The sequence below is a fragment of the Dreissena polymorpha genome, chromosome 5 (assembly GCF_020536995.1).
Source record: "Dreissena polymorpha isolate Duluth1 chromosome 5, UMN_Dpol_1.0, whole genome shotgun sequence".
In the NCBI taxonomy this organism is placed as follows: domain Eukaryota; kingdom Metazoa; phylum Mollusca; class Bivalvia; order Myida; family Dreissenidae; genus Dreissena; species Dreissena polymorpha.
Window position 1 is genome coordinate 119836156 of NC_068359.1, and position 19631 is coordinate 119855786.

At 35.0% G+C, this 19631-nt stretch overlaps 9 non-coding genes and 2 pseudogenes across 9 annotated transcripts; 6 read left to right on the top strand and 5 right to left on the bottom strand.

Moving 5' to 3' along the window:
* The first annotated feature begins 1492 nt into the window (after positions 1 to 1492).
* Positions 1493 to 1602, top strand: LOC127832846 (U6 spliceosomal RNA). The gene has a single exon (XR_008027194.1). It is a non-coding gene; the product is annotated as a U6 spliceosomal RNA (small nuclear RNA).
* Positions 1603 to 9499: 7897 nt separating this feature from the next.
* LOC127832854 (U6 spliceosomal RNA) lies at positions 9500 to 9588 on the top strand (annotated as a pseudogene).
* Positions 9589 to 9659: 71 nt separating this feature from the next.
* LOC127832730 (U5 spliceosomal RNA) lies at positions 9660 to 9776 on the bottom strand. Its single transcript, XR_008027089.1, has one exon. It is a non-coding gene; the product is annotated as a U5 spliceosomal RNA (small nuclear RNA).
* Positions 9777 to 10750: 974 nt separating this feature from the next.
* Positions 10751 to 10856, top strand: LOC127832813 (U6 spliceosomal RNA). Its single transcript, XR_008027164.1, has one exon. It is a non-coding gene; the product is annotated as a U6 spliceosomal RNA (small nuclear RNA).
* Positions 10857 to 10928: 72 nt separating this feature from the next.
* Positions 10929 to 11045, bottom strand: LOC127832731 (U5 spliceosomal RNA). The gene has a single exon (XR_008027090.1). It is a non-coding gene; the product is annotated as a U5 spliceosomal RNA (small nuclear RNA).
* A 976-nt stretch (positions 11046 to 12021) lies between these two features.
* LOC127832814 (U6 spliceosomal RNA) lies at positions 12022 to 12127 on the top strand. The gene has a single exon (XR_008027165.1). It is a non-coding gene; the product is annotated as a U6 spliceosomal RNA (small nuclear RNA).
* A 72-nt stretch (positions 12128 to 12199) lies between these two features.
* LOC127832732 (U5 spliceosomal RNA) lies at positions 12200 to 12316 on the bottom strand. Its single transcript, XR_008027091.1, has one exon. It is a non-coding gene; the product is annotated as a U5 spliceosomal RNA (small nuclear RNA).
* Positions 12317 to 13290: 974 nt separating this feature from the next.
* On the top strand, positions 13291 to 13396 carry LOC127832815 (U6 spliceosomal RNA). Its single transcript, XR_008027166.1, has one exon. It is a non-coding gene; the product is annotated as a U6 spliceosomal RNA (small nuclear RNA).
* A 71-nt stretch (positions 13397 to 13467) lies between these two features.
* Positions 13468 to 13584, bottom strand: LOC127832733 (U5 spliceosomal RNA). Its single transcript, XR_008027092.1, has one exon. It is a non-coding gene; the product is annotated as a U5 spliceosomal RNA (small nuclear RNA).
* Positions 13585 to 14557: 973 nt separating this feature from the next.
* On the top strand, positions 14558 to 14663 carry LOC127832830 (U6 spliceosomal RNA). The gene has a single exon (XR_008027180.1). It is a non-coding gene; the product is annotated as a U6 spliceosomal RNA (small nuclear RNA).
* A 73-nt stretch (positions 14664 to 14736) lies between these two features.
* Positions 14737 to 14880, bottom strand: LOC127832756 (U5 spliceosomal RNA; annotated as a pseudogene).
* Between the last annotated feature and the right edge of the window lie 4751 nt (positions 14881 to 19631).

Here is a 19631-nt window from a genome sequence, read left to right on the forward strand (position 1 = left end):
AATATTTTCAGTTCAACTGATAATTTTAAAATAATATTCAAAAGCAGAGACAAAATCTTCATCTTCAACAATTGAATTGTTTAATTTCCTGTATGATATACCAATGTTTATGATATCCGTTGTATTATTATTTTCCAAATTTATAGTTAAACTAACAAAATCATGATCTGAAAATTTGACATGGAATTTTACATTGTTCAATAAGTGACTTTTCAATATAAATTCTGTCCAAACGACATGCAATAGATTCTGTTAAACATTTCCTACTCCAAGTTGTTATTACTTTATCTGGATTAAGATGTCTATAAATATCTGTTATTTTAAATGTTTCAACTATTTGTTTGAAAACTTTACAACCTTTTATTGTATCAATAAATGTACCTCCTATTTTACCTAAGAGTGGGTTTAAAATGAAGTTAAAGTCTCCTAAAATAATAAATTTGTTTGATGACACTATATAATGTTTTATTGATTCAAAAATTTATATTTCTGTCACCTGGTTTATTCGGTGCATAAATATTACAAATTTTAAAATAATCATTTAAGTATTGTATATCTAAGGAAATAAAACGACCATCAAAATCAATTTGAAATTAAGAACATTTAATATTCGTATAATTTACGATTATTAGAAAAATTCCATACATAAAAGTATTCTTTTGATATTAGATTTTAAATTTGTTTCGACATTTTGTAATTATCTACATATGTTTCTTGTATGCATAATATGTTTATTTTGTTAGTTGAAATATAATCTTTAATACAAGTTTGTTTATGTTTGGATCTAAATCCGTTAATATTTATAGTTTCTATTTTTAACTCCATGTTCTAGTTTATAAATCAGGTGGTCAGGAAAAAGAAAAGATGGCGGCGTCCATGATTTAGTGATAGAATAGAAACTCTGATAATATTGTTGAAAAGATTTAAACCAGGTAGAAAAGAGACTATGCTAAAGATTTTGTAAACTCGATTTTGTAATGAGCGTACTACGTACCGAAGTAATGAAAAATGTTGAACTTATTTTCGCTTAAAGTTGTCGCGCTTTTACATTGAATTATACAGGGAAACTATTTAGTATATTATGACCGACCTTAATAGTGAAGCCATTGTAAACGCACAGCTATTGGCTGGAAAACGCTATTAATAGTGAAGCTATTGTATACGTACAGCTTTTGGTCGGAAAACACAATACGTCGTGGCTAAAAATAGACTGGTAAAATTAGGACAGTGCGTCGCAATGTTTAACATTTACCATTCACAGCTGCGCTCTTCTGTTCCGTTGCACGCGATTGAAACGATGTCGGCATCTCATTCGCGTATCCTAGTACGCTGCGACCGTAGAAAGCGAATATACACTGCCGGCCGAAATACCTCTAGGTAAGAATCTGAGGCGGAACACACGCATACGGGCATTTTAGCGCGCATTTGAACCTGCAAAAGTGTGCATCAGATAGCAACACATATATACAGCATTATGGCAACCTCCTTTTTCGTACTGCTTCGGCAGTACATATACTAAAATTGGAACGATACAGAGAAGATTAGCATGGCCCCTGCGCAAAGGAAGGAGCGCAATCTTCTCCCCAGCCGTTCCAATTTAAAAAAACGCAAATAAGGGGCCATAAAAAAACGCAGAAAACGCCCGAAAAAAAGGCGTTTGCGGAACGTTGTCGACAGGGCCATAGTAAATCGCGTCGTAAAAACCGCTTATCGACAGGGCTTTTGTCGATTTTGATTTTCAGGAAAAACGGCGGGAAAAATGACCGATTTTACACACCGAGGCCCTTTCACGGCGTATAAAATCGGAACCACTTGGCCGATTTGGATGTAACTTGGCAGTTATATAGATAATGGGCCAAACAAGCTTTAAAATGGACGCTTTTGGACATGACTGCGTAAAACATTCATAATTAACAGCACAAAATGGGTCATCTTTTACAAAAAATGTCAACTTTAAGTGGCATTTAAATGACTTTTAGACCTCAAAGAGTTGCAAATTTTTAATATTCTGCACATTTCGACTAGTTGTTTTACAAATCTAGAAGCATTTATGCTTGGGATGTATATAAACCATGTTATTCAATGTCAAAATTGGCCAAAAATCACAATAAAGTCCCCAAAATGGCTAAGCAGCAAAATCGGAACCACTGGGTCAAATCAGCTGAAACTTGGCAGTATTATAGATTATGGTCCAAACAAGCTACAAAATGAGCGCTTTTGGACCTGACTGCGTAAAACATTCATTATTTACAGAATAAAATGGGTCATTTTTTACAAACAAGGTTAACTTTAAGTGGCATTTAAATGACTTTTCGACCTCAGAGAGTTGCCAATTTTTAATAATTTGCACACTTCGACTAGTTTTTTTTAACAAATTTATAAGCATTTATGCTTGGGGTGTATATAAACCCTGTTATTCAATGTCAAAGTTGGCCAAAAAATCACAATAAAGTCCCCAAAATGGCTAAGCAGCAATGCCCCTTTAACAGTATTCCTTATATTGAATTGTACTGTTTAAATATATAACTAAGTATATTTAATCATAATGGCCCAGTATTTCACACTTGATAGGTCACTGCTGGGGTTTGAACCCAGAACTCATCTCACATAGTAAGAAGCGTTTTGCAATTAAACTACAATGACTGTATCGTGTGAATTGGAGCCGAATCTGCTGAAACTTGGCTTATTTTAGATTATGGTCCAAAACAAGCTACACAATGAGTGCTTTTGGACCTGACTGCGTAAAAACATTGATAATGGACAGCACAAAATGGGTCATTTTCTACAAAAAATGTCAACTTTAAGTGGCATTTAAATGACTCTTAGACATAAGAGAGTTGCAAATTTTTAATGTTCTGCTCGCTTCGACATGATTTGGAACAAATTTAGAAGCATTTATGCTTGGGGTGTATATAAACCCTGTTATTCAATGTCAAATTTGGCCAAATATCACAATAATGTACTAGAAATGGCTAAGCAGCAATGCCCTTTAACAGTATTCCTTATATTGAATTGTACTGTTTAAATAGATAACTGTGTAAATTTAATCATAATGGCTCTGTATTTCACACTTGATATGCCACTGCTGTGGCTTGAACTCAGAACTCATTTCACATAGTAAGATGCCTTTTGCAATTAAACTACAATGACTGTATCGTGTGAAGTGGAGCCGAATCTGCTGAAACTTGGCCTTATTATAGATTATGGTACAAACAAGCTACAGAATGAGCCCTCTTGGACTTGATTGCGTAAAACTTTGATAATAGACAGCACAAAATGGGTCATTTTCTACAAAAAATGTCTTTAAGTGGCATTTTAATGACCTTTAGACATCAGAGAGTTGCAAATACAGTCCCAAAAATGGCTAAGCAGCAATGCCCCTTTAACATTATTACTTATATTTTATTGTATTGTTTAAATAGATAACTGTGCATATTTGATTTTTAATATTTTGCATACTTTGACTTGTTTACAAGTTTAGAAACATTTATGCTTGGAATGTATATAAACTCTGTTATTCAATGTCAAAGTTGACCAAAAATCACAATATAGTCCCAAAAATGTTTAAGCAGCAATGCCCCTTTAACACTATTACTTATATATAATTGTACTGTTTAAATAGATAACTCTGTTTATTTAATTTTTAATATTATGCACACTTTGACTAGTATTTTACAAATTTACAAACATTTGTGCTTTGGATGTATATAAATCCTGTTATTCAATGTCAAAATTGGCCAAAAATCACAAAATAGTCCCAAAAATGGCTAAGCAGCAATGCCCCTTTAACATTATTACATATTTTGAATGGTACTGTTTAAAAAGATAAATGTGTTAGATTTAATCATAATGGCTATGTATTTCACACTTGATAGGCCACTGCTGGGGCTTGAACCCAGAACTCATCTCACATAGTAAGATGCGTTTTTCAATTAAACTACAATGACTGTATCGTGTGAAGTGGAGCCAACATACACCCACATAAGTGAAAAAAATCTGTATGTGCCCAAATAACAATAGATGAATGCATATTAGGCTTCAATGTTGCTTATACCATGACTACTGGTTCATTAGTTGCCATTTTTATTAATATATATGCCAAATTTATTTAAATAGACTTGAAAATGTGTGTCAGCTGGTAGTTAATAAGAAAAAATCTGCATTTTTATGTAGGGTGCTAACACAGTAAAATTGTATGTGCCCAAATCATAACAGATGAATGCATATTAGGCTTCAATGTTGCTTATTCTATGACTACTGGTTCATACGATGCCATTTTAATTAATATATATGTCGGCTAGGTACCAAATAAGAAAAAAAATCAGCATTTGTATGTAGGGTTTTCACACAGTTAAATTCTTTGTGCCCAAATAATAACAGATAAAGGCATATAAGGCTTCAGTGTAGCTTATACTATGACAACTGGTTCATATGACGCCATTTTTATTAATATATATGCCAAATTTAATGAAAAACACTTGAAAATATGTGTCGGCTGGTAACAAATATTAAACAAATCAGCAATTTTATGCAGGGTCAGTAATTTTTACCTGTCGCAGTAACTGTAGCCTTGGATTTCAGTGGCTTCTGAACAACCGCTGCGGGGCTGAGGGAAGAAGCCACCAGTGATGCAGCCTAGACCTTCTTTTTCTGTGACAGCGCCATGTCTGCCTTCCTCGGCATCTCATAACCTTCCTGCTTGATGGCCACTCTGCCGTTCGGGGAGCCTTGCTGATAGGCCTTTATAAAGTGGAAATAAGAAGCATACTCAAAACGAATAGATGCCCTTTATACATAAGTTGTAAACATTTGATCATTTGGGGATATTTTACATGTCTATAAAATATTTATTTTTTTAACAAAGGGTTTTTATGTTATCATACAGCAATTTTACGGTTGTAACATATAAGTAAACGAGAATTCTACTGATATCCACCTGAAAACAGTAGCTGACAACGGGTTCAGACCTTAAAAACATGTTTTTAATGGTTTGACATTTCAATGCAAACATTGGTGGGTGGGGTAAAATTGACAGCATCGGTTTTCTGCCGAAATACGCATGCAATAGAAAAATCAATGTACACCCATTCATTTTACACTAAACTGGTTCGATTAATACCAAAGAACACGCTGTACGAGTCGTTATAATAGAAAAACTTGTCCTGAAAAATATTTGGAATTTTCGTGTAAACAATCTCCCGCTTAGAAGTAGGTCATGCGAAATTTTCATATAATGACTTTTGCGATGGCGATTTCTTACCTGATGCAGATATATCCCAATAAAAGGCACTGATTTAAATCGAAGTGTATGCAAAATAACGAAAGAAAGACACTAAATACCGCTAAAATCACTCTATGAAATCCAAGATGGCGGCGCTCGTGAAACCAAGCGAATACGTCACGAGTCACGCGCCAAAAGCGTCCAGTTTCATTGGTCGAAAGTTGGATCAAACTTGGAACACATGGAACCGTATCAGCCAATCAAGATGGAGCGTTGTTCCATGTTTTGGGGAGAATATCACTCCGTCCCCTGCGCAAAGGAAGGAGCGCAATCTTCTCCCCAGCCGTTCCAATTTTAAAAAACGCAAATAAGGGGCCGTAAAAAAACGCAGAAAACGCCCGAAAAAAAGGCGTTTGCGGGCCGTTGTCGACAGGGCCATAGTAAATCGCGTCGTAAAAACCGCTTATCGACAGGGCTTTTGTCGATTTTGCTTTTCAGGAAAAAGGGCGGGAAAAGTGACCAATTTTACACACCGAGGCCCTTTCACGGCGTATAAAATCGGAACCACTGGGCCGAATCGGCTGAAACTTGGCAGTTATATAGATTATGGTCCAAACAAGCCACAAAATGGACGCTTTTGGACCTGACTGCGTAAATCATTCATAATTAACAGAACAAAATGGGTCATTTTTTACAAAAAATGTCAACTTTAAGTGGCATTTAAATGACTTTTAGACCTCAGAGATTTGCAAATTTTTAATATTCTGCACACTTCGACTAGTTTTTTTACAAATTTAGAAGCATTTATGCTTGGGATGTATATAAACCATGTTATTCAATGTCAAAATTGGCCAAAAAATCACAATAAAGTCCCAAAAATGGCTAAGCAGCAAAACCGGAACCACTGGGTCAAATCAGCTGAAACTTGGCAGTATTATATATTATGGTCCAAACAAGCTACAAAACGAGCGCTTTTGGACCTGACTGCGTAAAACATTCATAATTTACAGCATAACATGGGTCATTTTTTACAAAACAATGTCAACTTTAAGTGGCATTTAAATGACTTTTAGACCTCAGAGAGTTGCATTTTTTTATATTCTGCACACTTCGACTAGTTGTTTTACAAATTTAGAAGCATTTATGCTTGGGATGTATATAAACCATGTTATTCAATGTCAAAATTGGCCAAAAAATCACCATAACGTCCAAAAAAATGGCTAAGCAGCAATTCGGAACCACTGGGTCAAATCAGCTGAAACTTGGCAGTATTATAGATTATGGTCCAAAACAAGCTACAAAACGAGCGCTTTTGGACCTGACTGCGTAAAACATTCATAATTTACAGCATAAAATGGGTCATATTTTAAAAAACAATGTCAACTTTAAGTGGCATTTAAATGACTTTTAGACCTCAGAGAGTTTTTTTTTTTAATATTCTGCACACTTCGACTATTTTCTTTTAACAAATTTAGAAGCATTTATGCTTGGGGTGTATATAAACCCTGTTATTGAATGTCAAAGTTGGCCAAAAATCACAATAAAGTCCCAAAAATGTTTAAGCCGCAATGCCCCTTTAACACTATTACTTATATATAATTGTATTGTTTAAATAGATAACTTTGTTTATTTAATTTTTAATATTCTGCACATTTCGACTAGTTTTTTACAATTTTAAAAACATTTATGCTTTGGATGTATATATATCCTGATATTCAATGTCAAAATTGGCCAAAAATCACAAAATAGTCCCATAAATGGCTAAGCAGCAATGCCCCTTTAACAGTATTCCTTATATTGAATTGTACTGTTTAAATATATAACTAAGTATATTTAATCATAATGGCTCAGTATTTCACACTTGATAGGCCACTGCTGGGGTTTGAACCCAGAACTCATCTCACATAATAGGATGAGTTTTTCAATTAAACTACAATGACTGTATCGTGTGAAGTGGAGCCGAATCTGCTGAAACTTGGCCTTATTATAGATTATGGTACAGACAAGCTACAGAATGAGCCCTATTGGACCTGATTGCGTAAAACTTTGATAATAGACAGCACAAATGGGTCATTTTCTACAAAAAAATGTCTTTAAGTGGCATTTAAATGACTTTTAGACATCAGAAAGTTGCACATACAGTCCCAAAAATGGCTAAGCAGCAATGCCCCTTTAACATTATTACTTATATTTTATTGTATTGTTTAAATAGATCACTGTGAATATTTGATTTAAAATAGTTTGCATACTTTGACTTGTTGTTTACAAATTTAGAAACATTTATGCTTGGAATGTATATAAACTCTGTTATTCAATGTCAAAGTTGACCAAAAATCACAATAAAGTCCCAAAAATGTTTAAGCCGCAATGCCCCTTTAACACTATTACTTATATATAATTGTACTGTTTAAATAGATAACTTTGTTTATTTAATTTTTAATATTCTGCACATTTCGACTAGTTTTTTACAAATTTAAAAACATTTATGCTTTGGATGTATATATATCCTGATATTCAATGTCAAAATTGGCCAAAAATCACAAAATAGTCCCAAAAATGGCTTAGCAGCAATGCCCCTTTAACATTATTACTTATATTGAATTGTACTGTTTGAATAAATAAATGTGTTATATTAAATCATAATGGCTATGTATTTCACACTTGATAGGCCACTGCTGGGGCTTGAACCCAGAACTCATCTCACATAGTGAGATGTGTTTTTCAATTAAACTACAATGACTGTATCGTGTGAAGTGGAGCCAACATACACCCGCATAAGTGAAAACAATCTTTATGTGCCCAAATAACAATAGATGAATGCATATTAGGCTTCAATGTTGCTTATACTATGACTACTGGTTCATTAGATGCCATTTTTATTAATAAATATGCCAAATTTAATGAAATAGACTTGAAAATGTGTGTCGGCTGGTAGCAAATAAGAAAAAAATCAGCATTTCTATGTAGGGTGCTAACAAAGTAAAATGGTATGTGCCCAAATCATAACAGATAAATGCATATTAGGCTTCAATGTTGCTTATACTATGACTACTGGTTCATATGATGCCATTTTTATTAATATATATGTCAACTAGGTACCAAATAAGAAAAAAATCAGCATTTGTTTGTATGGTTTTCACACAGTTAAATTATTTGTGCCCAAATAATAACAGATAAATGCATATAAGGCTTCAATGTGGCTTATACTATGACAACTGGTTCATACGATGCCATTTTTATTAATATATATGCCAAATTAAATGAAATACACTTGAAAATATGTGTCGGCTGGTATCAAATATTAAACAAATCAGCAATTTTATGCAGGGTGAGATCTTTTTACCTGTCGCAGTAACTGTAGCCTTGGATTTCAGCGGCTTCTGAACAACCGCCGCGGGGCTAAGGGAAGAAGCCACCAGTGATGTCGCCTAGACCTTCTTCGTCTGTGACAGCGCCATGTCCGCCTTCCTCGGCATCTCATGACCTTCCTGCTTGATGGCCACTCTGCCGTTCGGGAAGCCTTGCTGATAGGCCTTTATAAAGTGGAAATAAGAAGCATTATAAAAACGAATAGATGCCCTTTAAACATAAGTTGTAAACATTTGATCATTTGTGGATATTTTGCATGTCTGTCAAAGAAATTTTGTTCAACAAAGGGTTTTTATGTTATCATACAGCACATTTACGGTTGTAACATATGAGTAAACGAGTATTCTACTGATATCCACCTGGAAACAGTAGCTGACAACGGGTTCAGAACTTAAAAACATGTTTTTAATGGTTTGACATTTCAATGTAAACATTGGTGGGTGGGGTAAAATTGACAGCATCGGTTTTCTGCCGAAATACGCATGCAATAGAAAAATCAATGTACACGCATTCATTTTACACTAATCTGGTTCGATTAATACCAAAGAACACGCTGTACGAGTCGTAATAATAGAAAAACTTGTCCTGAAAAATATTTTGAATTTTCGTGTAAACAATCTCCCGCTTAGAAGTAGGTCATGCGTAATTTTCATATATTGACTATTGCGATGGCGATTTCTTACCTGATGCAGATATATCCCAATAAAAGGCACTGATTTAAATCGAAGTGTATGCAAAATAACGAATAAAAGACACTAAATACCGCTAAAATCACTCTATGAAATCCAAGATGGCGGCGCCCGTGAAACCAAGCGAATACGTCACGAGTCACGCGCCAAAAGCGTCCAGTTTCATTGGTCGAAAGTTGGATCAAACTTGGAACAAATGGAACCGTATTAGCCAATCAAGATGGAGCATTGTTCCATCTTTTGGGGAGAAGATTAGAACGTCCCCTGCGCAAGGATGACACGCAAATTCGTGAAGCGTTCCATATTTTTAGAACAAACAATATATTTAGACTCGGGTGCCTAGCTGCCACCAAGGTTTATGTATTGACACATTATCGCATATCCTGAATTAACAGGACTTCAGAAATAAGTCTATAGACTCATTGAATGTTCCACTGCACGGAAATCTTTAGTAAAAGGCGAAAGATTTATGCGTGACTGTAGTGAAACCAGAGTTGTTAAAGAGGGAACGCCCGTGCATTGGTTGATGTACTGAACCTGTATATCAGCTCGCAGGTTACGCTCTGCAGTGTTCCGCTACAAACGCCAATCACGAGAGTTCCTATTAAGGTTACAGTATACTAAATAATCGTTTCATGTAGGGCTGTACTCTCTAAACAAATATCATAGTTGACAGGAAGGCATTCTTTACACTTTAAACTATCGTTCGGGTTTTATCTTTCGGAGATAATGGTAGGGCATGAATAGGTGTTCACTACTGAATCCCTGAAATATGATAAACTTGAAGACTATAGTAAAGCAGTGCACTGAAAAAGGTTACATTCCACTAAGAAACGGCCGAAAACAAAAGTTGCAAAAACAGTCGATTTTGATTCGTGTCAAGTTCTTGCTTGGTTTGAACATGGCGTACCTTTTTTATTGCATAAATCGATTCCGCTTAGAATGGCCGTTAAGAAAATGTATTGTTATGGGGTCTCTATGTGCAAAATGTTGCACTTATTTTCGCTTAAAGTTGTCGCGCTTTTACATTAAATTATACAGGGAAACTATTTAGTATATTATGACCGACCTTAATAGTGAAGCCATTGTAAACGCACAGCTATTGGCTGGAAAACGCTATTAATAGTGAAGCTATTGTATACGTACAGCTTTTGTTCGGAAAACACAATACGTCGTGGCTAAAAATAGACTGGTAAAATTAGTACAGTGCGTCGCAATGTTTAACATTTACCATTCACAGCTGCGCTCTTCTGTTCCGTTGCACGCGATTGAAACGATGTCGGCATCTCATTCGCGTATCCTAGTACGCTGCGACCGTAGAAAGCGAATATACACTGCCGGCCGAATTACCTCTAGGAAAGTATCTGAGGCGGAACACACGCATACGGGCATTTTAGCGCGCATTTGAACCTGCAAAAGTGTGCATCAGATAGCAACACATATATACAGCATTATGGCAACCTCCTTTTTCGTACTGCTTCGGCAGTACATATACTAAAATTGGAACGATACAGAGAAGATTAGCATGGCCCCTGCGCAAGGATGACACGCAAATTCGTGAAGCGTTCCATATTTTTTAGAACAAACAATATATTTAGACTCGGGTGCCTAGCTGCCACCAAGGTTTATGTATTGACACATTATCGCATATCCTGAATTAACAGGACTTCAGAAATAAGTCTATAGACTCATTGAATGTTCCACTGCACGGAAATCTTTAGTAAAAGGCGAAAGATTTATGCGTGACTGTAGTGAAACCAGAGTTGTTAAAGAGGGAACGCCCGTGCATTGGTTGATGTACTGAACCTGTATATCAGCTCGCAGGTTACGCTCTGCAGTGTTCCGCTACAAACGCCAATCACGAGAGTTCCTATTAAGGTTACAGTATACTAAATAATCGTTTCATGTAGGGCTGTACTCTCTAAACAAATATCATAGTTGACAGGAAGGCATTCTTTACACTTTAAACTATCGTTCGGGTTTTATCTTTCGGAGATAATGGTAGGGCATGAATAGGTGTTCACTACTGAATCCCTGAAATATGATAAACTTGAAGACTATAGTAAAGCAGTGCACTGAAAAAGGTTACATTCCACTAAGAAAACGGCCGAAAACAAAAGTTGCAAAAACAGTCGATTTTGATTCGTGTCAAGTTCTTGCTTGGTTTGAACATGGCGTACCTTTTTTATTGCATAAATCGATTCCGCTTAGAATGGCCGTTAAGAAAATGTATTGTTATGGGGGTCTCTATGTGCAAAATGTTGCACTTATTTTCGCTTAAAGTTGTCGCGCTTTTACATTGAATTATACAGGGAAACTATTTAGTATATTATGACCGACCTTAATAGTGAAGCCATTGTAAACGCACAGCTATTGGCTGGAAAACGCTATTAATAGTGAAGCTATTGTATACGTACAGCTTTTGTTCGGAAAACACAATACGTCGTGGCTAAAAATAGACTGGTAAAATTAGTACAGTGCGTCGCAATGTTTAACATTTACCATTCACAGCTGCGCTCTTCTGTTCCGTTGCACGCGATTGAAACGATGTCGGCATCTCATTCGCGTATCCTAGTACGCTGCGACCGTAGAAAGCGAATATACACTGCCGGCCGAATTACCTCTAGGAAAGTATCTGAGGCGGAACACACGCATACGGGCATTTTAGCGCGCATTTGAACCTGCAAAAGTGTGCATCAGATAGCAACACATATATACAGCATTATGGCAACCTCCTTTTTCGTACTGCTTCGGCAGTACATATACTAAAATTGGAACGATACAGAGAAGATTAGCATGGCCCCTGCGCAAGGATGACACGCAAATTCGTGAAGCGTTCCATATTTTTTAGAACAAACAATATATTTAGACTCGGGTGCCTAGCTGCCACCAAGGTTTATGTATTGACACATTATCGCATATCCTGAATTAACAGGACTTCAGAAATAAGTCTATAGACTCATTGAATGTTCCACTGCACGGAAATCTTTAGTAAAAGGCGAAAGATTTATGCGTGACTGTAGTGAAACCAGAGTTGTTAAAGAGGGAACGCCCGTGCATTGGTTGATGTACTGAACCTGTATATCAGCTCGCAGGTTACGCTCTGCAGTGTTCCGCTACGAACGCCAATCACGAGAGTTCCTATTAAGGTTACAGTATACTAAATAATCGTTTCATGTAGGGCTGTACTCTCTAAACAAATAGCATAGTTGACAGGAAGGCATGCTTTACACTTTAAACTATCGTTCGGGTTTTATCTTTCGGAGATAATGGTAGGGCATGAATAGGTGTTCACTACTGAATCCCTGAAATATGATAAACTTGAAGACTATAGTAAAGCAGTGCACTGAAAAAGGTTACATTCCACTAAGAAACGGCCGAAAACAAAAGTTGCAAAAACAGTCGATTTTGATTCGTGTCAAGTTCTTGCTTGGTTTGAACATGGCGTACATTTTTTATTGCATAAATCGATTCCGCTTAGAATGGCCGTTAAGAAAATGTATTGTTATGGGGTCTCTATGTGCAAAATGTTGCACTTATTTTCGCTTAAAGTTGTCGCGCTTTTACATTGAATTATACAGGGAAACTATTTAGTATATTATGACCGACCTTAATAGTGAAGCCATTGTAAACGCACAGCTATTGGCTGGAAAACGCTATTAATAGTGAAGCTATTGTATACGTACAGCTTTTGTTCGGAAAACACAATACGTCGTGGCTAAAAATAGACTGGTAAAATTAGTACAGTGCGTCGCAATGTTTAACATTTACCATTCACAGCTGCGCTCTTCTGTTCCGTTGCACGCGATTGAAACGATGTCGGCATCTCATTCGCGTATCCTAGTACGCTGCGACCGTAGAAAGCGAATATACACTGCCGGCCGAAATACCTCTAGGAAAGTATCTGAGGCGGAACACACGCATACGGGCATTTTAGCGCGCATTTGAACCTGCAAAAGTGTGCATCAGATAGCAACACATATATACAGCATTATGGCAACCTCCTTTTTCGTACTGCTTCGGCAGTACATATACTAAAATTGGAACGATACAGAGAAGATTAGCATGGCCCCTGCGCAAGGATGACACGCAAATTCGTGAAGCGTTCCATATTTTTTAGAACAAACAATATATTAGACTCGGGTGCCTAGCTGCCACCAAGGTTTATGTATTGACACATTATCGCATATCCTGAATTAACAGGACTTCAGAAATAAGTCTATAGACTCATTGAATGTTCCACTGCACGGAAATCTTTAGTAAAAGGCGAAAGATTTATGCGTGACTGTAGTGAAACCAGAGTTGTTAAAGAGGGAACGCCCGTGCATTGGTTGATGTACTGAACCTGTATATCAGCTCGCAAGTTACGCTCTGCAGTGTTCCGCTACGAACGCCAATCACGAGAGTTCCTATTAAGGTTACAGTATACTAAATAATCGTTTCATGTAGGGCTGTACTCTCTAAACAAATATCATAGTTGACAGGAAGGCATGCTTTACACTTTAAACTATCGTTCGGGTTTTATCTTTCGGAGATAATGGTAGGGCATGAATAGGTGTTCACTACTGAATCCCTGAAATATGATAAACTTGAAGACTATAGTAAAGCAGTGCACTGAAAAAGGTTACATTCCACTAAGAAACGGCCGAAAACAAAAGTTGCAAAAACAGTCGATTTTGATTCGTGTCAAGTTCTTGCTTGGTTTGAACATGGCGTACCTTTTTTATTGCATAAATCGATTCCGCTTAGAATGGCCGTTAAGAAAATGTATTGTTATGGGGTCTCTATGTGCAAAATGTTGCACTTATTTCGCTTAAAGTTGTCGCGCTTTTACATTGAATTATACAGGGAAACTATTTAGTATATTATGACCGACCTTAATAGTGAAGCCATTGTAAACGCACAGCTATTGGCTGGAAAACGCTATTAATAGTGAAGCTATTGTATACGTACAGCTTTTGTTCGGAAAACACAATACGTCGTGGCTAAAAATAGACTGGTAAAATTAGTACAGTGCGTCGCAATGTTTAACATTTACCATTCACAGCTGCGCTCTTCTGTTCCGTTGCACGCGATTGAAACGATGTCGGCATCTCATTCGCGTATCCTAGTACGCTGCGACCGTAGAAAGCGAATATACACTGCCGGCCGAATTACCTCTAGGAAAGTATCTGAGGCGGAACACACGCATACGGGCATTTTAGCGCGCATTTGAACCTGCAAAAGTGTGCATCAGATAGCAACACATATATACAGCATTATGGCAACCTCCTTTTTCGTACTGCTTCGGCAGTACATATACTAAAATTGGAACGATACAGAGAAGATTAGCATGGCCCCTGCGCAAGGATGACACACAAATTCGTGAAGCGTTCCATATTTTTTTAGAACAAACAATATATTTAGACTCGGGTGCCTAGCTGCCACCAAGGTTTATGTATTGACACATTATCGCATATCCTGAATTAACAGGACTTCAGAAATAAGTCTATAGACTCATTGAATGTTTCACTGCACGGAAATCTTTAGTAAAAGGCGAAATTTTTTCTTTTTCATAAAATTTATTTATCACATAATTGGGGTGTAAAACGCCCCAAGTATCCGCTTAAAAGAAATTAAATGATTTCATACAGTACAAGGTGACTTTAAATAATATTTAACAATAGTAAGGAAAGAAGAAAACTAATTATTTTATAATTAATTAATAAACACAGTCTTTTTACCGTCTGCACGTTTTATGTGTTAATATATAATTTGTAACAGTCTGTTCACGTCTGCACGTAGATAATGAAATAGATATATAGAATTATAGAAATAGTGAAACGGTTTTAAACAAATAAAAAGTCACCGACCTAAATGTAGCGGATCTTAATTAGTAAAATGATAAAGAGGTTGTTTTTATTTAATATAAATGCTAACAAATCACACTTCAAAAAAAAAAGAAAAAAGGTGCTCCCAGCGAACCACCCCAGGTCATGCCCGAGCATCCCCCGTGATGGTCCGCCAGGAACATGTCAAGAAGTCTACAGCTGAAACCAAATAATGGAGCTGAAGCACGTGAGAGCCTTCGGTACCGCTTCTCACCCGCCCCAGCCCCACCATCCGGCCAAGCCAGAAATAATTATGAAACAATAAATGTATATGAACGAATAAATTGGAAAAAGCCTCTTTACTTTAGGAAAGGTCAGTCAAGTATCCTATGACCTACATGAATGAAAATGTGTTTATGGTCTGTCGAAATACATAGTGATGAAAAATGAGTGATAACGAAGTTCAATGAGTGAAATGAGATGAGCCCAACACTGGGTTACATAATATATGAAGCAATGATTGAAATGATTCATAGGAATACTGATGATAAAAGAGATGATGCAATAATACAATTTACAATATACAATTCACAAAAACTTCTTCACACAAATTAACACTGTCGCGTTCCCTCTCTGATCCAGGGATGACAACCCGAGTAACAGCCACTAACGGCCCCGCAGCTGCCATCCTGAAATCAGAGAGAAAACACAAAACAGCAGAGAGAAACTTAATATACATATTTCAATCATAACACTAAATGTTAGCATAAATTGCAGGATTCAAGTCTAATCTAAACTCAACTTTTTTATTTGCATTAACGTCACAATAATTACCCCATATTAATTCAAATTTTTCAGATGGAAATCTTTCAAAATCTAATAAAATGCGATATTTTAATCTATAAATAAGTTTGCAAATAAGATCAAATGGACTAAACAGTTTTTTGTCAAATTTTACATCATTTCTAGTTCTCCAAATTATTTGTCTTGACTCGACAGCAGAATAAGAAAAACATAATTAATTTCCTTATCATATGAATTATCAACATTAAGATAATGAAATTGTTTGAGAGACAGTTTGATTGTCTGCAGTTAATACATGCATTAAGAATAATACGACTTTATTTATAGATGTAGAAATATAACACTCAACAAATAAATGATCTATAGTTTCTGGTTTCGAACAAAATGTGCATTTACTAGATCTTATCATATTTCTCGAAAAAGATATTGGTTGGTTAAAAGAGCATTATGAACAATGGAAAAACATGTGTTCCTACACTACAGAGATCTACTGCACTTGAAAAGACATTTTTAAAGCTATTATTAAAATCTACAGATTTACAATCCCTTACACATTTTGGTTCAATATTCATATTTTCAATAAAGTAATTATAAATCTCTTTAACAGTCCAGAGAGAATTAACATTTGATTTACAGTTTTCCACAAAATCTGTAAATACACTTAAACATTTAACATAAAAAGGGGGATAATTTCACTATGAGGATATTTATAGATGCATTGAAGGATTATATTTCTTCAATTGCAAACCTGTCCAATAAACAGCAATCCTTCTAAGGAGTATTTAGTTATTAATTATTTTAAAATATGACATAGATAGAATGAATGGATTTTTAATTCTAAATTTGGAACATTAAGTCCACCTTTTAACATGTGTGAATACAATGTTTTTGCGGGATATAGGCTCTAATTTTCTGCCCCATATAAAGTTGAAGCAACGTTTTTGAAACATGTTTATATAATGACTAGGTACAATTTGAGCTTGTATAAAATATATAAGTTTTGAAAATACAAATGTGTTCAAATCGAACTTTTACCCTTATACGATTTACCACGATTTTTCCATAAATTAAGAATTCTTTCAAAATGATACTAAATCAATGACATAAATCATCATCTGTTAAATCATACCAAACCTGTAACCTAATAACTTGCAATTTTTTCCCCAGAAATGCCGAAAGGATGATCAGACCTTGACTTCCATTTCCCCAAAACATTCCACAGCTTTTCTTATAATTTACCCTTGACCCCGAAACCTTTTCAAAGTCTGACACAGTTTAAAAAAATAAGGAATTGACTTTCATCTGATAGACAGGTGGTATTGTCATCAGCATAAAGGGACATTTTCACATGAAACTTTCCACCAGGAGTTTTGATACCATTTATATGTGGGTCATCTTGAATACCTTAGCAAAGGGCTCTAAACATAAAACATAAAGGAGAGGTGATAAAGAACAGCCCTGACGGACTGATCTTGTCAATGCAAATGGCTCAGAAATTGTCCATTTACAATGACAGATGACCTTATGTCTTGATACAAGACCTTAATCCAATGTATAAAAGAGTCATTAAAGCCAAATGATTGAAGAGTGCTAAACAGAAAAGGCCATGACACACGGTCGAGGCCTTCTTCTGGTCCAAGCAGATAAAACAAGCTGTTAGGTTTTTTTTCTGCTCGACATAATTATTATATTACGAGTAAATGAATATATATCAAAATATAGTCCTCCCAGGTATGAAACATGTTTGAGTTATTCCAATAATAGAGGGCAAAACCTTTCCTAATCGTGTGGCCAAAACCTTTGACAAACATCTTCCTATCAATTTCAAAAGTGAAATTGGTCATAATTTTTACAGATGTTTTATTACTGTTATCTTTGCAAAGTAATGTTATTATAAGATAATTTTTGTGATTCTGACATATGGCCAGATCAAAAACACGTATTAAATAAATACAATAAAATATCACCAAACAGATGAAAGAATTTAACTATATCAAAGAAGAAGTCCATCACTTCCTGGAGACTTAGTATGATCATTTCCCTTTAATGTAGAGAACATCTCATCTAGAGTAAGAGTTGGCTTAACATAGCATCATCATCATTGAAATTTTAGGTAGTTTTATTTAAAAAACTTAGAGTTAAAGAAGGGTCAACAGGTTCATCAGTATACAAATTTTCATAAATGAATGAAAAGTTTTTAAAATATCATGTGATGATTTCTTGTCCATACCATCATCTATTATGAGTTATAGTTTTATTAATACATTTTGAATTCTTTATCATGAAAATAATTTGAAGCATTTTCATTGCTATTCAGCATATTAATTTTGCTTCTTATGTAGGAACCATCATATATTTTATTTTGTAAATTTTCAAGTGATTTTTTTTATATTAATTTTTTCTTCAATATCTTGTGAATTATGGTAAGTTTTAATTAATAGTTTTATTTCTTTGTATGCATTAGAGTTCTTTGATTTAGAGTAATCAATACAAAATTCTTTTATTTTATTTTAATTCCATCCCACCAATCTAAAGTAATATCTTCCCGTTCTACTTATTATTTTAAAATAAAACTCAAAGGCTGAAATAAATTCATCATCATTTAAAATTGAATTATTAATTTCCAATAGGATTTCCAATAGAAATGGTTTCATTAGAGTTGTTTAAATTAATAATTACATTTACAAAATCATGGTCTGAATAAATGCAAGGTTTAATGGAAGACTCAATAACAATTACCAATTAATAATTCGACACATAAATCCTATCTAGTCTACAACTAATTAATTCTTTTTAATAGATATTCTACTCCATGTTGTAGTGGTTTGTTTAGGATACAAAATTCTAAAGACAATCTTTAATTTAATTTTATCAATTATATGTTTGAAAACAGCACAGCCAATAGGAAGTCTATCAGTATCTCCCCCTGATTTATCTAACTTAGGATTCAGAACAAATTGAAATCTCCAATAACAACTAGATGATAAGAACTAACCAAATATTTTCTTAATGGAGGAAAAATTTTTTCTATCTCCAGGGGCATTGGAGCATAAATATTACATACCCTGAAATTTTGTTTACAAACTCAACATCTGCATATATAAAACGACATCATAATCCGTTTGAAAAACTATGGCAATAATATTTTATCAGTAATAATAGTACAAACACAACCATGACTTATTTCCATTTGAAAAAACTCCAAATATATTTATAATCTTTGGAGATAAATTTTCCTACATCTTTGGCTTTGGAGTAAATGTCTATATGTGTTTCCGTATACATAAAATGGCAGGCTTATTTTGCAAAATGTAAATCTTTAATATACTGCTGTTTTTTTTTCTGGATCTAAATCCATTATGTTAATACTATGTATTATTAAAGACATTCTTGTAAGTTTTGAAATAAATCTAAAACATAACTTGCACTATGAACGACACCGACGTTTTAAAATGTAAGTTATTTTGAAGAACACTATCCATTACAACCGAAACATACAGGACAGACATTACATGAGCTAGAAATAATCGAGGAAAGTGCATGTACAATTAAGATGGCTGCGCCCACAAAATAAACGTTATCGGCATTTAATTCTATGGAGCAGTGATAATAAACTTTAGCATACGGAGAAGTGAATCGATAAGATTTTATAGCGAACATTCAGACTACGTGCAAATAAGCAGTCGATAGAAAAATAAAAGCGGGGCGGGATACACGAGCATTGGCAGCTAAGAAATA